Source organism: Musca domestica, unplaced genomic scaffold, assembly GCF_030504385.1.
Source record: "Musca domestica strain aabys unplaced genomic scaffold, Musca_domestica.polishedcontigs.V.1.1 3, whole genome shotgun sequence".
Lineage (NCBI taxonomy): Eukaryota > Metazoa > Arthropoda > Insecta > Diptera > Muscidae > Musca > Musca domestica.
The window spans coordinates 15,349,868-15,371,494 of record NW_026712299.1 but is presented as its reverse complement, the minus strand read 5'-3'; positions in this window follow the sequence as shown (position 1 = coordinate 15,371,494).

The window sequence follows — 21,627 nt, the reverse complement described above, 5'->3', positions numbered from 1 at the left end:
TACAGATGGTATATATCAATTGATAGGCTAAAACATGCATCAAAGAATTAACGGTATTATACACTAGATCTCTCTTTCCGTTTCAGGACATTTCGAGTCGATCTAGCGATGTCCGTCCTTCCGTCTGTATGTCTGTCTGGCTAATTGGTGCGCACGATAATCCGATTTGGTCCAAACTTGGTACATCGTAATAATATTATCAAACTTATATTAAGTTCGGAAATGGGTAATATCGGTCCACTTCTTCTGTTACCTACCCCACAAAAGTCTAAATTTTCAAAAAAAAAAAAAAGAAAAATATATCCAACTCCAACTATTCAAATCCTAATATTTGCATCAGTGCTAGGTCAGGTGAGGAAATGTGGACAATACAGGACCACTGCATTAAGTACCTCCCCAGCAAAGGGTCTACATTTTGAATAATTATGGCTCTTAAAAAATGTTATATAAGAGTCCGATAGTCTCCAAATTACACACATCACAATATTTTTATTAACCCAAGGTCTGGTGTGAAGATGAAGTATATCGGCCTACTCCTTCTGGTACCTCCCCCACAAAGGGTCAAAATTTTGAATATCCAAGAAGCTCATAAAACGCGAAATTAACATCAGATTCCATTCGAACTTGGCATATCTCAATATCTCTATCAACACAAGATTAGTTATAAAAATGGCAGAGATCGAGCCATTCCTTCTGGTATCTCCCCAACGAAGGGTCAAAGTTTTGAATGACCAAAACTATTATAAAATCCGAAATGGGCACCCAATTGTCTTTATATTTCACACATCCCATTATTTCTACTAACACAAGATCTACTGTGATGGTGGGATATATCGGTGCACTCCTTCTGTCACCTTCCCCACAAAGGGTCAAAATTTTGAATATCAATGAAGCTCATGCAACACGAAATTAACATCCGATTCCATTCAGACTTGGTACATCTCAATATTCCCATCGGACCTTTTTTCTGGTACATCTCCCACCTAGAGTTCAAAACGTTCAAAGAAAGCGAAATAAGTCCAAACCTCCTCAAATTCCTCGAGGGAATTACTACATGTGCTAGATATAAATTCTCCATAATTTCATATTGTATCAATTTTTAGTTATTTTGCCTGAGTTAGAATCCTGGCTACGATTCCAGTAAAAGTCGAAGCCTTTTTGGATACATTGCTTTATCTCTAACACCGTATGCAGTTAATGAATTCGCTCAAAAGAACTCTTCGTATGTGCAATTCGCCATCACACTGTAGACCTCAAAAATTAAATCAAATGCCAATAATAATCCAAATTACACACATCACAATATTTTTATTAACCCAAGGTCTGGTGTGAAGATGAAGTATATCGGCCTACTCCTTCTGGTACCTCCCCCACAAAGGGTCAAAATTTTGAATATCCAAGAAGCTCATAAAACGCGAAATTAACATCAGATTCCATTCGAACTTGGCATATCTCAATATCTCTATCAACACAAGATTTGTTATAAAAATGGCAGAGATCGAGCCATTCCTTCTGGTATCTCCCCAACGAAGGGTCAAAGTTTTGAATGACCAAAACTATTATAAAATCCGAAATGGGCACCCAATTGTCTTTATATTTCACACATCCCATTATTTCTACTAACACAAGATCTACTGTGATGGTGGGATATATCGGTGCACTCCTTCTGTCACCTTCCCCACAAAGGGTCAAAATTTTGAATATCAATGAAGCTCATGCAACACGAAATTAACATCCGATTCCATTCAGACTTGGTACATCTCAATATTCCCATCGGACCTTTTTTCTGGTACATCTCCCACCTAGAGTTCAAAACGTTCAAAGAAAGCGAAATAAGTCCAAACCTCCTCAAATTCCTCGAGGGAATTACTACATGTGCTAGATATAAATTCTCCATAATTTCATATTGTATCAATTTTTAGTTATTTTGCCTGAGTTAGAGTCCTGGCTACGATTCCAGTAAAAGTCGAAGCCTTTTTGGATACATTGCTTTATCTCTAACACCGTATGCAGTTAATGAATTCGCTCAAAAGAACTCTTCGTATGTGCAATTCGCCATCACACTGTAGACCTCAAAAATTAAATCAAATGCTAAATGCAGATGTGTCTAACTTCCTAGAAATCGTGCAATCTTTATATCTTAAAACAAATATGTTTTAGTTATCAAAACTAGTCCTAAACTTCTTCTTTTTAATATTCAAGGCCAATATTTACTAAAACTGGACCACTTTTGTGTTGGTCATAAAATTGACAGTAGGTAGGTAGGTAGGTCAGTCACCCAACCATCTGAACTGCCAGCCAAAATGTTTGTTCTAGACACCAACGAGACATGTTTGTTATTAGAAGTCTAAACACTAATTACTTTCAGTCTGCTTAGCTTAATTACCATTTTCTTGGAAATTCCGAAACTCTTAAGAATTGTGAAAATGAAAATATATTTGTAGCCGACAGGCAAATGGCAATTGATAGTTTTACAGGATTTTCCTTAGCGCCATTGCCATTTACAGCCAAAGAGAAAACGATTAACAACAACTGCAATAACAGCAATAATAAAACCAAAACCCAACTAAAAACGCCCAAAAATATTTACAGGCACAAAAAGATATTTACGCACCAAAATAATTGATACCTGTCAAAGGTGATGGTCGACGAAGGTGTTGTTGCTGTTGTTAGTGGAAGAGTGAGAAATACTCTTGACTGACAAGTCAACAATGATGAGTTCCATTTCTGGGAATTCCATAAAATTTTTCACTGACTATTTCAATTGTGATTGCAGGGTACAGTGGGTTGTTGTTGGCATTTTCGGCAATAAAATTGCATTGCATCGAAAGCAGGTTTAAGACGAGAGGTAAAGGGTTAGGTTTATGAGTCCCCTATAGAAAATGCTAATTTTGGGTTAAAATTAAATAAATTTCGTTGACATATTCAAGTAATCGGTTACTTATTTACTATTACTTACTAGGTGCCTAGAGTAAGATAGGATCCCGTAACAATTTTATGTTATATAATATCATAATATATAAATATATATCAAAATATCAAAATATATAAATATGTTGAACATTTTCTGTAATATGGAATTTTTTTGTATGTATTTTTAGCCTAATCGATTGAAAAATTTTGTCGCAACCCTCGACATGGGTAAAATCAGGAGGTAACTTTATATGGGCACTAGTCCGAAACCTTAACCTACATTGAAAATTTTCTGCGAAGAGGTTCACTTTATATGATATATGTATGGGATAATTTTTGGAAACTGTTGAAATGCGCGTGGAGTAACAGATATATTGGACCAAAGCATTCTACTTCATCTAATACTGAACAAGTAAAAAAGCAGTAAAAGCGGGCGGTCCGAACTTTGAATGCCCTCAATATTTTGGGAAAAATTGGAAATTTCCAAAACAAAAAAGAATAATTAAATAAGATACGTTGAAAAATATTGTTAAAATCATAAAAATACCGAACATAGGGAGGTACTGGAGCTATACGAAGACCTGGACCAGCATGGACAATTTTCTGTCATAGACTGTAGTACCCATTACGAACATTAAATACGAAACAATTCCGGTGAACTATGTCGCTAAAATCATCAAAACCTACTTCAATTCGTTCGGAAGCTAGAGTGATTTCCACAGACGGACAGGCAGTTAGACGGACGGCCATCATTAAATCGACATAGAATTCTATGCTGATCAAGAATATATATACTTTGTGGGGGTCTAAAATGTATATTTCGAGGTGTTGCAAACAGAATGACAAATGTAATATACCCTCCATACTATGGTGGGGGTGGAATAATTTACCTAAAAGAAAAACAAGTTAAAAAGCAGTAAGTTCGGCCGGGCCGAACTTTGAATACCCTCCACTATTTGGAACGAATTTGGAAATTTAAAAAAAATAAAATCCTTAAAACATTCTGTTAAAATTTTAAAAATACCAAGTATAACCATTACCATATTCAAATTCGAAACTTGAAATAAACGGTGCATAATGTAGCTAAAATCAACAAAATATCGTATATAGGGAGGTACCATTATATCGGAGCTGTGCGAAGACCTGAACCAGCATAGACAATTTTCTGTCACAGGCTATAGCATCCATTACTAACGTCAAATACGATATCTCAAACAATTTCAGTGGGTATTGTACCTAAACTCGTCAAAATACCGAATATATTGAGGTACTGATATATGGGGCCTATACGAAGACCTGGACATGCATAGACAATTTTATGTCACATACTGTAGTTCCTATAACGAACTCTAAATATGTAATTTGAAACAATTCCGGGGAATAATGTCGCTAAAATCATCAAAATACCGAATATGGGGGAGTACCGTTATATGGGGGCTATACGAAGACGTAGACCTGCACAGATAATTTTCTGTCTTAGGGTGTAGTATCCAATTAGAACTTCAAATATCCAATTTGAAACAATTCCGGTGAATAATGTCGCTAAAATCATCAAAATACCGAATATCGGGAGGTACCATTATATGGGGGCTATATGAAAATGTGGACCTACATGGCCCATTCACGAACTTAACCTGCCTACTGGAAAAATAAACATGTGTGCAAAATTTTAGACATCTATCTCAATTCATTCGAAAGATAGCGTGATTACTTCTGCTACATCTCATAAAATGAAACATAATTGACCTATGTTTCTGTTAACTTTGCACAGCAGTATAATACAATACTTTCACCAACATTAGGTCTAATGTGAATATGGAACTTTTCGGTCATTCCCTTTAGTACCTTCCCACAGAGGACGACAATTTTAATAACCGATTTTTTCAAACTGTACCCCAAAATTTATATCAACAATATCTCTAACGTTAAAAATTTATACAAATATCTCATATAAATTGAGGGAAGTTGTATATATAGCCCAACCCTTGCAGAGAAGTTATCTGACTATATGACTCCGAGACGGCTACAATTCCAATTGTAAATTGAAGCTATGGATCAAATTTCATCTCAATCGAACAGTAAATGCGACTTTGTTTACAAAAATACATCGACCGACGTACGAACATGAGTAAATCGACTCAGAATGTGATTATATGGAGATCATCAAAAGGAACTATGGGTCTTTTTGTTTCCTTCTGTACGTTACAAACAAATGAACAATGATATAATGACCTGTACCATAGTGTGGTGTACGCTATAAACATAGACAACTTCTTGTTTCTCAAAAAGAAAAAAATGTCTTTTGGCCAAGAATTGGCATTTAGAACCATAGTGCATCGGTTCACCCTTTGCCAAGGATTTATTCATTTGGACATGTACGCAAAATTTGGCATTGTAGGTCGGGATATTAAATGTCTTCTATAGAATGGTATATGATAATTATAGGTATTTTGAAGATCGTAATATTGGTTTTCGACTGAATGTAGCACCATTATGTATTATTGCTGATTTGACAAATTATTGGGATTCTAGGAGAAATAATTTAACAGGGTCTAAAAACATCGCCCTGCCAATCTTAGTTTCGATATAAAAGTTTAGACGAAATAATCTCATACTGAGCTATGGGAGTTCCCAGGGCGCAAAAATGGGTAATATTGGACTTTCCCCTCTGTGTATCCGATTTTCTACAAAACTTTGCACATCTAAATTGGGTCAAAACTTTATGACACTTCCCCCTTAAAATTTCAAAATTTTGGCAAAATTATTCACATCAAATGAAAATACTAAATATCGAGCGCTGCCCTTATATAGGAGCTACACCGTGGACCAATGTAGACAATTTTACCCTCTCTTCACATTATGTCGAAATTCTCTCTTCTATTCCGATGAATAAAAGTACCTGAAAAAAGTTTTTGTTTATTTATTTTAATTGAAAATATACAATCTAATACTTATAAAAAATAAAATAAAATTAAGATAAGATATTGTTGCTTAAAAGCGACACAAATGAGGACGATGCAAGTTGGGGCCAAATTTTATTTTATTTAAAATGATCATTCTTGCTGGACGATTTGAAGCACTGTGCCTGTGCGTATTCCAGTCACGGGCGATTCGTCCATTTCTCTGCGTAGATGAGCGAGCATCAGGAATAAATACTTCGTTTAAAAAATATATTTTTAATAAGCACTTTGTGTTCTACGCATGTGCATGCATCTATCTCGCATCTTCTATATCGCACAGGTGGACCAACAACAACACCTCCTCCTCTTCATTTCCTCCCTACTCTTATTTCTCAGGGTTATCTATTCGACCATTTGTTATTTAGTTGGTCAGTCGACTCTCTCCCTCTCCGTTGTCCATCTGATGATTTAGTTTTGCTTTGGTTTTCTTGTTTAGGATAAGGTTTTTGTTTTCCGCTAATGACTTTACAGTTTTATGAGGCTTAAGCAATTTGTATAGCTTCTCGCGCATGCGCTCCCTTTAGCTTAATCTCACCTCACCTTTTTGCGTTTGCGGAGAGTGGTGCCGATCGATGGTTTCTAGACAATGTCGAATACCTGTTCGAATGCCAAAGTGTACAGGTACTGCTTTAATTGTACCTGTTCTGACGTTACAGAGGCGTTATGATGTTCGGCGCATTGTCGCTGCATCGAGCGCCAGTTCTTGAGAACAATTTTCGTTGATTGATTATTAATGAGGGGTTTTCCAAGAGTTTTACTTAATTGCAACAGGTTTCGTTGGTTTTACGATGTCCCGAGGTCCGAGAGGTGTTGGACCAACTGTTGTGTCTACCTGTTAATCTGCGGGGATTTGCATTTGAGTAATCCACATTGTTTTACTCTTTTCTTTTTTGCTGTTGTCGGTGATATAACTTTTAAATGTTGTGGACTTTTTATTGTAATTGGATTGGTTGTAGATTTGGGAAATTTAATGTGTTTGATGATTTTAATGCGAAGTTATAGAAATTGGGGTATTAAGGATCAGAGAACAAGTGAATATGACAAAGATTTTATAATATTTGGGAGTAGTTTGAATAAGGATGTAAAATTATGCATTTCTTTGTTATTGATGAGCGACTCGAAAATGTTTATGAATTCAAAGCCTCAGGAAAAAATTTGTCTTGGTTCTATTTCATACTTTGTCATTATTTCAATTCGCATGGTTCTCTATCCCCAAAGAAGCCTTAAAAATATGGTCAAGATCCTCAAATTAGGTGAAATCAGGAGATAAATTTTTATGGGCACTACTCCGAAAAATTGACCTGGATTAAAATAAGATATTTTCTATCCTCATAGTAGCCAATATGCCAAAAAGGGCCACTTCAATTTTAAAATGTGGCTAAGATCCCGAAAATAGCTGAAATCTGGGTATAACTTCATATGAGGATTACAGGATGAAATAAAACAAGTAAAAAACATTAAGTTCGGTTAAGCTTCTAGTACCCTCCAACTTAGGGTTAAAGAAACATTAGAACTTATTATGACCCACAAATACAAATTTTTAGACATATTCATGGGAAAATGTGCCAAAAATCGTCAAAATACCGAATATCGGGAAATACGGCTATATGGGGCTATAGCAAAACGTGTACCTATACATGGAATGTTTCGCCACCCGAGCTAGAACCCATTTTGACCAACAAATACCAATTTTTAGACAAATCCTTAAAAAAATGTGGCAAAAATAATCAAAATACCGAATATCGGGAGGTACCTTTATATGGGTGTATACCAAAGCGTGGACCTATACATTCAATGTATCTCCAAACGAACTAGGACCCATTATGTCCTAAAAATACCAATTTTGAGATAAATCCGTGAAAAAATGTTGCAAAAATCATCAAAATACCGAATATCGGGAGGTACCGTTATATGGAGATTATACCAAAATATATCTCATTTTCAACACCAACCATCCTAGGCACAATACAAATTGTTCTGCTAAATGTTGTTCTGCTAAATTTTGAATGGGGTCTAGGACGAATATTTAAGGATGTTACAAACGGAATGACAAACTTAATATACCCTCCTTTCCAAGGTGGAGGGTATAAAAACTGCAACAAAGTCAAACGCCATAACTTTTACATATTGTTTTCAATTTTATTAAATGAAAGAAAAAAGGTGAGAAATTGCAACAAATTTTAGAATAACTTTAGATTTGTTCGAATTGGTCACCTTTGGCACGAATTATGGCCTTCAAACGGTCAATGAAACCGTCGCTTGATGTGATCGACACTTTGGTATTTTTTAGTGCCAACCTTGCTTTCCAAAATACCCCAGACACAATTGTCCAACGGATTGGTATCCGGAGATTTTGGTGGCCATTGGATGGTGGCCTCATTTTGTTACCATTCTTGGGTGGCGAGTGCTGAGTGCGATGTTGCTGAGTCCTTTTGGAATGTCCGAGGTCTGCGGGCAAAATGTTTGCCTGTCCAAGGCTTTAATACACCCTCCAGAATATTTTCGCAATAATATTCGGCATTTATTCTGATGCCACGGTCGATTAATGCGAGCGGAGAGCGACCATCGGCTGTTATGGTGGCACACACCGTCACCATGGCTGGCGCTTGAGTTCTGGTGGCTAGCGGAAGGCGCACATTTTCAGCTGACCTCTTTGGCAAGTAAACACGATCATTTTGTTTGTTTACAAACTGCTGGACAAGGAATGTTTTCCCATCGGAGAATACCAAATTCGTCAGTTCAACTCTTTAGCTCTTTTGAGTCTATTTTCTTTCTTTTGCGGTGCAAGTTCTTGCACTTTTTGAAATTTCAAGGGCTTTACCCCGACCTCATTTTTTAAATACTTGCCGAATGGAATATTGCGATATGTTCAGCTCACGAGCCATTTTTCGGCCACTGCAACGCGGGTTTAGATCAAGTTGCTTCTTTACTTTTTGAACGTCGGGCTACGCTACCATCACGAATAACTTTTTTTCTGGAAAATTCTTACCAAAATGCTTTTGTAGGCTTGTAAACAATATAATGAGCTGTCACTGGAATAATTTTAACAGTTGTCGGACGAGTGGCCTAGAAGCGACAGCAGTCTGAAGTTGGTTGCAGTTGTTTCATCTCCCCTTGTAAATAGATAGCTAATACCAATTTAGTAACATTTGGTACTTTTCGTTCACGTCCATAGTCATTTCCAAAAACATTTTGTATCTCATCCTTAGATACCAATGTCGACCATAATTCAAATTATAGTACAATTTAGTTATTAAGTACATCTACATTACGTATGTCCAAAACCACCTCAATATCTCAACACAACACACCAATTCTGACCCCAACATAAAAAATTCAGAAATCTAACTGTATTCTAAATTTTGTAACAATTATTACATTTTTTACTCATGTAGTGCTTATTTCCAACAATAATTCCAAATTTCAGTACTCCAGGTCTATAGGTTCAACCAAATCCAATTTGTACCAAAATCATTACCATTAAGTACACATAAGAACGAATTTCCAAAAGTTCCAACATAACCCAATTCCCTACTCCAACAGTAATCTTAATTCCATATTTCGAGATTTCGGCTATATCTATTCATCATTATGCAAATTATACCAAATTAATTACCAACACTTCAACAGTAATCAGGATTCAGCCTTATCGGTTGGCACAAATCCAAATTGTACCAAATTTAGTACACATATATACGATATGCCAAAACTTCCTACATACCCCATTCCTACACTCTAAACTTCCAGAAATACCTCCATCATTCAATCTCATAGAAATTTCATTTCCAAATTTCGGATTTCCACATCCATCGGTTCACCACAATTCAACGTGGTACCAAATTTAGGACCATTTAATACACATAAGTACAGTACTCCATTACTACCTGCATCATACAATCCAAGAGTAATCGCATTTCCCAATTTCAGGATTCCTTTTGGTCCATTGAAATTCAAATTGTACCCAAATTAGTATTATTTAGTCCACATATGTATATGTATAATATATGTATATGTATAATTTTCATAGCTACCTCTATCATACAATTCAAAAGAAATTCTATTTTAAAATTTCAGGATTCCAGCTCTATCGGTTCAACCAAAATGTAAATTGTGCCAAATCTAGTACCTTTAGTACACAAATTCGAAAACTACCTACATACCTCAGTCCTACAATGCAATAGTAATCTCATTTCCAAATTTCAGCATTCCAGCTCTATCGGTTCAACACAAATCCAAATTGTAGCAAATTTAGTACCATTTAGTACTTTTAGCTCACATAAGCACCAATTTGACAAACTGCTCCATATCCCAATCCTACACACCGCCAGTAATTTTAATTTTAAATTTAAGGATTCCAGCTCCATCCGTTCCGTTTCAAAAAAAACTAAATTGTACCAAATTTAGTACCATTTAGTACTTTTCGTGCACATAAAAACAAATTTGGAAAACTACCACCATATCACAATCCTACACACCGCCAGTAATGTTAATTTGAAATTTAAGGATTCCAGCTTCATTCGTCACCGTTCAACACCAATGTAAATGGTACCAAATGTAGTACCATTTAGTACTTTTCGTGTACACAAGAAGAAATTTTGAAAACTACCCCATATTCCAATTCTACACACCGCCATTAATGTGAATTTCAAATTTAATCATTCCAGCTCCATCCATTCCTTCAAATTTAAATTGCACCAAATTAAGTACCGTTTAGTACATTTTGTATACATGAGTACACTCATCCAAACCTATCTCCTTACACCGACCCCACTCCTCAAACTTGATTCCCATTCCAAATTCCAAGTTTATAATTCTAACCGTTCACATATTACAAAATGTACAAAATGTAGTATATTTTTGTGCTTTTCGTACACTTATAGTGCGAATTTCCAAAAGCAATTTGGTACATCCATCATACACTCCATCATTGACACTTACTCCAAATTTAAAAGTTCTAGCTCTGCTGATTCTTTAAATACAAAGGGAACCATATTTAGTACCTTTTTAGTACCGTCCTAGTCCAAGCAAAAACCTACCTATATCTGACACTTTCAGACCAAGAGTAGCCCTCACCAAAAATTTAAAATTTCCAAAGTCACTTAACTTTTTTATTAATATAGATTATAAAGTTACAAAGGTGCTATCGAAACTGGTTCCAGAGAGTACTGTCCGTTTTCACCCATTCAATATAAATAGAGTTATATAATGCCCAAATCTTCTCTTCAAATCAAGTTCATTTTAATAGCTCCATTTCTCACGTTTAGCATTTGTTCATATCAAACAAAAAAATCACTTTAGACTTGAATGGAGACAAACTGGTCCTAACGACTAAATTAGAATACGATGAATCATTGCATTCGTGGAGAATATTGAATGAAGTGCATCAAACCAGCCATTGCATGCTGTGGATGACTCATCATGTTCTCAAATATTCTTTTCTTCGAGTGATGTTCTTCAACTGCATTATATCTTGTTTTTTTTTTCGAGACTATATAATTATCAAAGACCGCTCACATAATACCATCAATGCTAAATAGACGAAATCCCGAAAGAGATGAGAAAATATTCTTGTTAGCATAGAACGTGAATCAATAACGCCCCCCTGGTATAATTTAGGAGGCCATGATGTAAGCAATCATCGATACAACTAAATTAACATAAATGCAATTCATCGAAGGGGTCTCGCATTTGAGACAGAACCCTTTTCAATGGGGGCCCTAAAGTGAGCTCATAAAACAAGTAAAATGATAATCAATGATTCTTTTTTTTTCGCTTTTGGCTTTGGTTGGTCGGGCGGACCAGTTGCTTTGCCATACCAAAAAAAAGAAAATCGAAGCGAAACGAAACGTATAACAAGTGGTCTCCACCGAAAAATGCTGACAAAGGCAGCGAAAAAAATTAAAGATCACAAAAATTGTTTGGCCGAATTCTAGGAATTGATATCAAAGGATTCTGCAACATCATTCCTACTTGAGTAGAAAACAAGCCATGCCAACGGAACGAAAGAAGAACTTGAGTTGGCTTTGCCTTTTGCCTTGGTTCAATCAAGCAACTCTATTGCCTTGGCTACATCATGCAACAGTTGTTTGTTTCTGTTGTTTTTTTTTTTTTTCTCCTGTGTTTCTAGCAACCTACACCTTCAACAGTTGCCGGTTCTTAGGGAAAATGTTTGAAAAGCCAAACAACCGCTCTAAGTAGGAACTCTCTAAAAATTATCTAAAAAACCAAAATAAAAGTAGAAGGCAATGAAAGGCAAAAAAAGCAAAAATAAAACAAACCCCCAGCAGATGTGCCTCAAAGATATTTCAACGTTGTTGGCTGGTGTTTTTAAAGTTCGCCGCCAGCTTGTTTTTCAATTCATCTCCTGCGGTTGGATGGTTGTTCCTGGTTTTGTAGCACAAACATGTAGCACATCTTCTTCTCCTGCTTCTTCGACTGTTTTTTACGTGTTCTTACTTTACTTTGGAGAATGACTTTCGCTTTTTTTTCTTTTGTTTGTTTGACTATTTAAATTCAGGACTCTGGCCGATTGTGGGTTGTTGAAAACCTGAAAAATAATGAGCGACGTTTTTTGTCTAAATGGGTTCTTGTTAGTTTTTCGGCAGGCACAGTGAGCAGTTGGTGTGAAAATATGTATTTATCCTTTATGTCCTGACACTTTAAAATATATAAAGACATTTTTTTGAAAAAGAATAATTTAAGGGATTTTTATAAGCATTTAAGTTATAATCAAGAAATTCATAAAATAATGAGGAGATATGTAGTCCTGGATTCCTGGATTTTTATACCCTACACTACATAGTGATAAGGGTATTATGTCTTTGTGCATTTGTTTGTAACATGGAGAAGGAAGCGAGATGACCCATAGTTATTTTTGAGAATATTCATAGAATCACTTTATGCATGTCAGTCCGTCCGTCCATGTTATTCTGTGAAAAAAATGCAGGTCGCATTTATTATCCGAATGAGATGAAATTTTGTTAACAATAAAGGACGAACCCTATTAAAATTGGTGATAATCGGATCAGATTTAGACATAGTTCCCATATATATTTTTATGAGCCCAAATGGACTGAATTTTCACAATTACGACTGAATTCATCCTAGCAACCTTCAAATTTGATGTCGAGAGATCGAGATCGGCTTAGATTGGCATATGGCTCTCATATATTTCCTTAATCTGATTTCAGGTTCATTGTGCAAATAAATGCTAACTATTTTGTTACGTGAGCTTTATTAAATATACATAGTGTTGTAGGGTATCCTATAGTTGGTCCCGCCCTACTTTTGACTTTTCCTTACTGGTTTTATATATCTATGTTTCATTAAATATTTAACAAGTAAAAAAACATTAAGTTCGGCCGGGCCAAACTTTTAATACCCTCCACCCTAGAGTAAAAGAACATTAGAAGAAATGTGGCAAAAAACATTAAAATGCCGAATATCGGGAGGTACCGTTATATAGGGGCTACACCAACACGTGCACCTATATAGTTACAATGTTTCGCCACACGAACTAGGACCCATTATGACCCACAAATACCAACTTTTACACAAATCAGTGAAAAATGTGGCATAAATCATCAAAATACCGAATATCGGGAGGTACCGTTATATGGGGACTATACCAGAACGTGGACCTATACATGCAATGTTTTGCCACACGCTCAGGGACCCGTTGTGACCTACAAATACCAATTTTCAGACAAATCCGTGAAAAAATGTGGCATAAATCATCAAAATACCGAATATCGGGAGGTACCGTTATATGGGGGCTATACCAAAACGTGGACCTATACATGCAATGTTTTGCCACACGCTCAGGGACCCGTCATGACCTACAAATACCAATTTTCAGATAAATCCGTGAAAAAATGTGGCATAAATCATCAAAATACCGAATATCGGGAGGTACCGTTATATGGGGACTATACCAGAACGTGGACCGATATATCTCATTTTCAATACCAACCATCCTAGGGACAATACACACACTTGTGCCAAATTTCAAAGGTCTACGTCAAATAATGTGGGCTCTATCGTGATTTCAACAGACAGACAGACGGACAGACAGACAGACGGACAGACAGACGGACATCGCTAAATCGTCTTAGAATTTTATGCTGATTATGAATATATATATACTTTATGGGGTCTACGACGAATATTTAGAGGTGTTACAAACGGAATGACAAAGTTAATATACCCTCCTACCCATGGTGGAGGGTATAAAAATTCTTTTTGGGACACGAAACGGCTGAAGCTAGAATCTTGAAGTTTTGCATAAGCGTCAGTTTTGCATAAGCGTGACAAGGCTGGGTTTTTGGAAATTCGTACTAAAAGTACATGAAAAGTAGAGGTTCGACTTTTAAGGTTACGAAAAGTTCTGAAATATTACTAAACTTTTAAAATTCTACCATTTGGTATTATGTGAACCGATAGCGCTTAAAACTTGAAATTTGGTATGAGAATCAAGGTCGGAAAGTAATTCTGATATATAAAGGTAGTTTTGTAAAAATGTAGTACATAAGTATGCGAACTGTATTAAATTGTACTAAATTTAATTGTACTAAATTTGGTTAAGGGTGAATGGATGAAGCTCAAATTTTGTATTGGTAACCCTGTTGGTGGAAAAGGAAATATGTGTCAAAGGGTTTTTTGAAAATTCGAACTTTAAAGTTACAAAAAGTTCCAAATTGGTACTAAACTTCTAAATTGCTACCATTTGATATAACGTGAAATTTGGTACGGGAATCAAGAGATCCCTGTTGGTGGTAGGTTTGTGATAATAAGGTGGATTTGGAAATTCTTACTACAAGTGCACAAAAAGTACTAAATATTACTATATTTGGTACAATTTGGTATTGAGAGAACTGATAAAGCTTGAAATCTAAAATTTCGTACTTAGGCCGCTGTTTGCGCGTAGCCTGGACATATAGGGGTGGTTTTCGAAATGGGGGTTTTTTAGTACGAAAAGTACTAAATGTTACTATATTTGGCATTGGATGAATGGCCACAGATAAAATTCTGAAATTTGATTACTTTTTCAGATTTGGCGATGATTTGAAAGGGCGTCCTAAATATATATAAATGGTACTAAATTTGGTATTGGGGGAAGGGATAGTGCTGAAGTCCTGATATTGGTTATCGATGTCAGTATTGGTATGTGGTTGTTCGAAAAGTTCAAAGTGGTACTAAATTGAGTATAAGAAGAAGGTATAAAGCTGAAATGCCGAAATTTAATATTGAGGTCTCTATTGGTATCTGCAATCGAGATATGGACGTGGTCTTGGAAATGTGTACTATAACTGAATGGAAGGTGCTAAGTGGTACTAAATTTGTTCTCAGTTCTCAGTTATAAAATTCTGGAATTTTTTGTTGAGTTAACTGATGGTATCTGAGGTTGAGATTTTGATGAGGGTTTGGTAGTTATTCAAAAAGTATTAAATTAAACTAAATTTTGTATTGGGTGAAGATATGGTGGCGAAACAGTGAAATTTTGTATGGAAATAGTTTTGGAAATGAGTACTAGAATTATACGAAAAGTACTAATTGTTATTGAGTGAATGTAAGGAGCTGGAACCCCGAAATTCGATATTAGCGTCTCTGTTACTATATTTTTTATTGAGGTCAGGTGGTGCTTTACCAGATCCGTACTATAATTGTAAAAATGGTACTTACTAAATAATATTATTTTGAATCACTGTTGTCGTCTAGGATGGAAAGATGTAGATTGTTTTGGATATGCGTACTAAATGTTACTTAATTTGGTACTGGGTGTAGAGATAAAGCTGAAATTCTGAAATTTGATATTGACTTCATTGTTGTTTTCTACGGTTTGCATAAGGAGGAGTAAGGCCAAACAATTGAAAAATGTGGCCAAGACCCCTGAAATCGGAGGATACTTCATATGAGGGTTACACCAAAACGAAGGCTTATATATATAATTTGCAAGGACGGTTTCTCTTACTAAGAACTCAAATTTCCAACATATGCCGAAAAAAGTATAAAAAACATGGCTAACATACAAAAAACTTGAAGTCGGGACTTTGACCGACGTGACACATATATTGTAGAAATAATTCTACATATAACCTATAAGCCTGTATAAAAAAATTAAAAGCTCTATCTGAAATTTTGCGAAGTTTGGAGCTAAATATTAAGGCCTATAAAAGAATTTGGTCTGATAATCCAAAACCCTTAGAATTTCCCAGGCCCCAGATAGACTGTTGAACATAATAATTACTCACGATTGCGAAAAATCCCCTATATACCAGTACCTGCGATATGCGGGGGGATATACATCCTTGTTTACTAAATATCCAGTTCGCTGTACTATTTTGTTTATTTCGCATATTCCAAGACCCCTTTATATTCGGTATTTCACTGTGCAATTCCAATAAATTTTGAGTTCTTATTAAACAGATTATTACACACATATAATTTTGTCGGCTTTTTATCCTTTGTTTGGTTGCACATGTTTATTGCTTGGTACCACTGTGCATTTAAAAGTAAGCTTGTTAGTTTTTTTTCTTTTTTGCAAACCCGCAGTTGGATTCTAATCTTAAGAAAGATAGCCAGAGCAAAACAAACACAAGTGTCTTTTAGACACAACCCGCACATTTTCAGGCTGGGATTCGCTAAATGTTTCTTTTAAGTACTCAATATCATCACCCTTTTTTAGAGGATAAAATATATACATTTTCAAGTTTAAGGATTGTATTTAAGTTGAATGCAGCTATATATATATGAATATGCAGCATAAAATCTAGTGATATTTTATTAATAGTTAAACATTTTTAATACGTTTGTTTCTCGTTCATCGTTTCTCTTTCTGGGATGTGTGAAATTTGAAGACAATCGGACTCTTACATCACATTTTATATGAGTTGTAATTTTGACCCTTTGTGGGGGAGATACTTGATGGATTGGACCGATATTGTCCATTTTCCCACCTTAAGTAGCACTGACGCAAATATTAGGATTTGCAAAGTTGAAGCAAATTTGGATCATCGTTTCTCTTTTTGTGCAGAAAATATATTTTTGCAAAATGTCGACCTTTTGTGGGGAGGTACCAGAAGGAGTGAACCAATATTGCCTAATTCCGAAACTGTAACAATTAATGCTATTTTTTTCTATGATACCGAATACATTTCACAATCAAACTCACTGCAGAGCATACATATGTTCAAGATAAGTTAACAAAATTAAAAGTAGATACGCTAATAAATTACTTAAAGTAAAATAAATTTCAATATGTACACATATACATCTACATATAGCCTTCAGTAAAATCGATGGAAATTCCATCGAATACAAAGTTGTTGGCTCACAGATTCACAGTCCTAGTCATTTCTAATAAAGTCATTTATTTTATTTTCACATAACCTTTGCTAGACTAGACATTCGAAAAGCTTTAATTAAGAAATATTATAACAAATATATTATACCGAATTTATTATCACTCAAAACAAAGTTATAAAAACACGCAAATGTCAAAATTTCAAAAACATTAGATACGCCATGAAATGTTTCTGACATTTGCTTTGGTACAGTTAATCTCATTAGAATATTAAATAACCCCTTTCAGAAAAATAAGCCCACGCATCTTTTTTTCTCAAAATTCTGTTAATTATTGTTTCTAAATAGCAAACAGGTGATATTAAACGTAAATTCTACATAGCTGAATATTTTAAGTATTTGCTGACGCAAACCCCTTTGAAACAAAGGGAATATTACGTACGGTAATAAATTCGACTTTTAACTTTGTCAACAGTTTTCCACTTCAAATTAGAGTTTTGAAAGAGCTTGGAAAGGATGTAGTTTTTATGAACTGAAATTTAACTCATCGCTCATTTACTCCGAAAAATCTTTGAGACAGCAATATTTTTTATTTGCAATAAATGTTCATGTTTTAACATACATTGGAGTTTGATACACATTAACAAATTAATTTATGAAGCACCAAAATAATAAATACGAGCCACCAAAGAGATCTTTTTTGGGTTCTTTTTTCAAATTATGGTTAAAAACTGACTTTAGATTATATTTGTTAACTAAATTCTTCGTAGGTTCCAAAATAAATGAAAAATCCGAATCTTATCTTAACGCCAGAAATTCAGATATATTTAAAAAATATGCAAAATGTTCTTCAAGCATTTTAAAAAATTCTCCATCAAATGTTACTATAAGTCGCCCAAAAAAAAAAGAAATTTGTAGTTAAAAAATTACTTGCATCAGTGTTCCCAAAAAAACCGAAAACTTTCCATAATTTTTATGCCTTACGACGCTATGGGTTGGGGGTATTATAAGTTTAATTGGGCCAACAATTATGTCACACCCCGAAATATTGGCCCAGCTCAAAGGATGTGATATATAAATCTTCCTATCTCGCCGAACTGAGTCGATCTAACTGTACTTGCCCTTTTGTCCAGGTTAATTCAGTACAAGTCGCTTTTTTTCTTCTCACGAGTTGAATGGTGGCGGAATTATGGTCAGAATAGAAGCCTATTGCTTTTTGAGATTATTCCAAAGTTTTTAGGGATAGAATTGAAAAAAAAAAACTGTATAAAATGTCCTGATTTTGCAGTTTTTCTACAGGTCACAACTTGGTCACAGACTTGGTACATCTCAATATTTCCATTAACACAAGATATGCTATAAAGATAATAGAGATCGAACCATTTCTTCCGGTACCTCCCCCACAAAGGGTAAACGTTTTAAATTACCAAAACGATTATAAAATCCGAAATACAGGTCACAATTTTAAATAAATCGACTTGGAATTTCAGAGTTTGGGGTGGGGCAGAAGTCTACCAAAAATAATCCGATTTTGCTACAACTTTGCACATCCTAATATTTGCATCATTGCTAGGTCAGGTGCGAAAATCGAAAATACCAACTCCATCAAGTATCTCCCCCACAAATGGTCAAAATTTTGAATATGCATAAAACGTGAAGCTAACATCTGATTCCATTCAGACTTGGTACATCTCAATACTTCCATTAACACAAAATCTGCTATGAAGATATTAGAACCATTTCTTCTGGTGCCTCCCCCACAAAGGGTCAACATTTTGAATGTCCATGAAGAACATAAAACGCGAAATTAAAATCCGATTTCATTCAGACTTGTCAATATCTTATTAACACAAGATCTGTTGATGAAACAGAACACTTCTTCTGGTACCTCCCCCAATCATAATTCCCACATAGGGTTCAAGATGAAATTGAAAATTGTACCTTGTGTGGGGGAGGTGCCAAAAGGGGTAGATCATTTTCTCACCAGATTATTTGTTGGAAGAAATACTTCGATGCATTAAATTTGGAAAATAAATCCAATGCCAAAAATATCTAAAATATGAACCCTTTGGGGGAGAGTTGCCAGAAGTAGTATACCGATATATCCCACTATCACACCAGAACTTATTTCAATAAAAATAATTGGATGTGTAAAATTTAAGGAGAATTAGATGCTTATTTCGCGTTTTATGATATCTCATCTTGTATTGATAGGAATATTGGGACCTGCCGAGTTTGAAAGGAATCGGATTCTCATTTCCCTTTTTAGGAGCTTCGTGGTTACTCAAAATGTTGACCATTTGTGTGGGAGGTGCCAGAATTTGTGGTCCAATCTATCCCAAATATTGGGATAGGCGAAATGTCAAGACAATTTGTCTCTTATTCCACATTTTATAAGAGTTATAATTATTCAAAATGTTGTTCGTTTCTGAAGGAGGTACTGGAAGTAGTCGGTCTACAGGGTGAGATAAAACAATGCAACAAATTTTTACTTTTTTAATTTTATTGAATGAACGCAAAAATGTCGAATGAAAGCATCCAATTTTAGAATAAGTTTAGATTTGTTCGAATTGGTCACATTTGGCACGAATTATGACCTTCAAACGGCCAATGAAACCGTCTCACGCTGCCCGAATGTTGCCCTGCGGTATTTCGGCCCATTTCCGGCGAAGCGCTTGCTTGATTTGTTCGACACTTTGGTATTTTTTAGTGCCAACCTTGCTTTCCAAAATACTCAGGACAGAATTGTCCCTCGGATTAGTATCCGGGGATTTTCGTGGCTATTGTGCGTTGGAAATGAAGCAAGAAACAGCATGTTGAGTGCGATGGTGCTGAGCCCTGTTGGAATGTCCAAGGTCTGCGGCTAAAATGTTTTCGTGCCCAAGGCCTTAATACACCCTCCAGAATATTTTCGCGATAATATTTGGTATTTATTCTGATGCCACGATCGGTTAATACGAGCGGAGAGCGACCATCGGCTTTTAACCATCGGTTATTGGCGGCCCACACCATCACCATGGCCGGCGTTTGAGTTCTGGTGGCCAACAGAAGCTGACCTCTTTTGCAAGTAAACACGATAATTTTGTTCGTTTGCAAACTGCTGGACAACGAATGCTTTCTCATCGGAGAAAACCAAATTCGGAAGTTCACCACTTTGGGCCAAGCGAAGCAACTCTTTAGTTCTTTTGAGTCTATTTTCTTTCTGTTTCGGTTTAAGTTCTTGCACTTTTTGGAATATCAATGGCTTTACCCCGAGCTCATTTTTCAATATTTGCCGAATGGAATATTGCGATATATTCAGCTCAAAAGCCATTTTTCGGCCACTGCATCGCGGGTTTCGATCAAGTCGCTTCTCTACTTTTCGAACCATTTCTGCTGAAGTTGCTGTATTCTTCCGTCCACTTCCTTGACCTAGGGCTACGTTACCAGTACTACTATAACGAGCGATGGTATGAAACACAAAAGATTTATTCACATTGATATGCTGAAGTGCTCTAACGATAGCTACTTGTGGTTTTCCAGCCAAATATAAAGAAATCACACTATCACGCTTGAATTCCATCACAAATAACTTTTTTTCTGGAAATTTCTCAACAAAATGCTTTTGTACCCTTGTAAGCCATATAATCAGCTATCACTGGAATCATTTTAACGGCTGTTGGACGAGTGGCTTGGAATTGACAGCAGTCTGAAGTTGGTTGCAATTGTTTCATCTCACCCGGTATATTATTCATCCGATTTGTTATATTTTTTATTTGTTATATGAAACTCTACTGCAAAAGGGTAGACCGTGGTAAAATTAAGAAGGTAAAGTCATTTTAAATAAAACTATCCGTCTCTGCTTTTTCTGTAATTTACCTTGCCAAATTTCACTGAATAAAAAACAGGTCCCATCTCTTATTTCTGTCTATACAATACATTTATAAATATAAATTTTGACAATGAGATGTTGTCAAATGAATAATTTTGAAAAAATTGTAAACATTCAATTGCATGAATTTACCATCCAAATTCTACCATGGGGTGTAGGGTATTTTAGACTTTCTTTACTGATTTCAAATTCCAAACAATTTTACTTTAACTCTAATGAATTCACAATTTAAGCTCTGAAGTACCCAAAAATATTTATAATCACAAACGAAATTAAAATTTTTAATTTCATGTAAACAATAAAGTTAATTCTAATTCTCCTCCCTTCCTTTCAAATACTAAAAAAATATTAACCTTCAACCAGCCAAAGTTCTCAAACTCCATACAACATATTTTGTTCATCTCAAGTCAATGTCAAACTGATAAAATCTCTCCTTGGTGTCCGATGCCGTCAATGTGCTGCTAAGAGTGTTCCTTTAACATCATGTGATACTTTCCATATTCTTCAGGAATCTTTGCTGGCCAAACGAAAAAACAAAACATAAGGACGACAACAACAAATCGCACAGAAAAAGGGTACGTG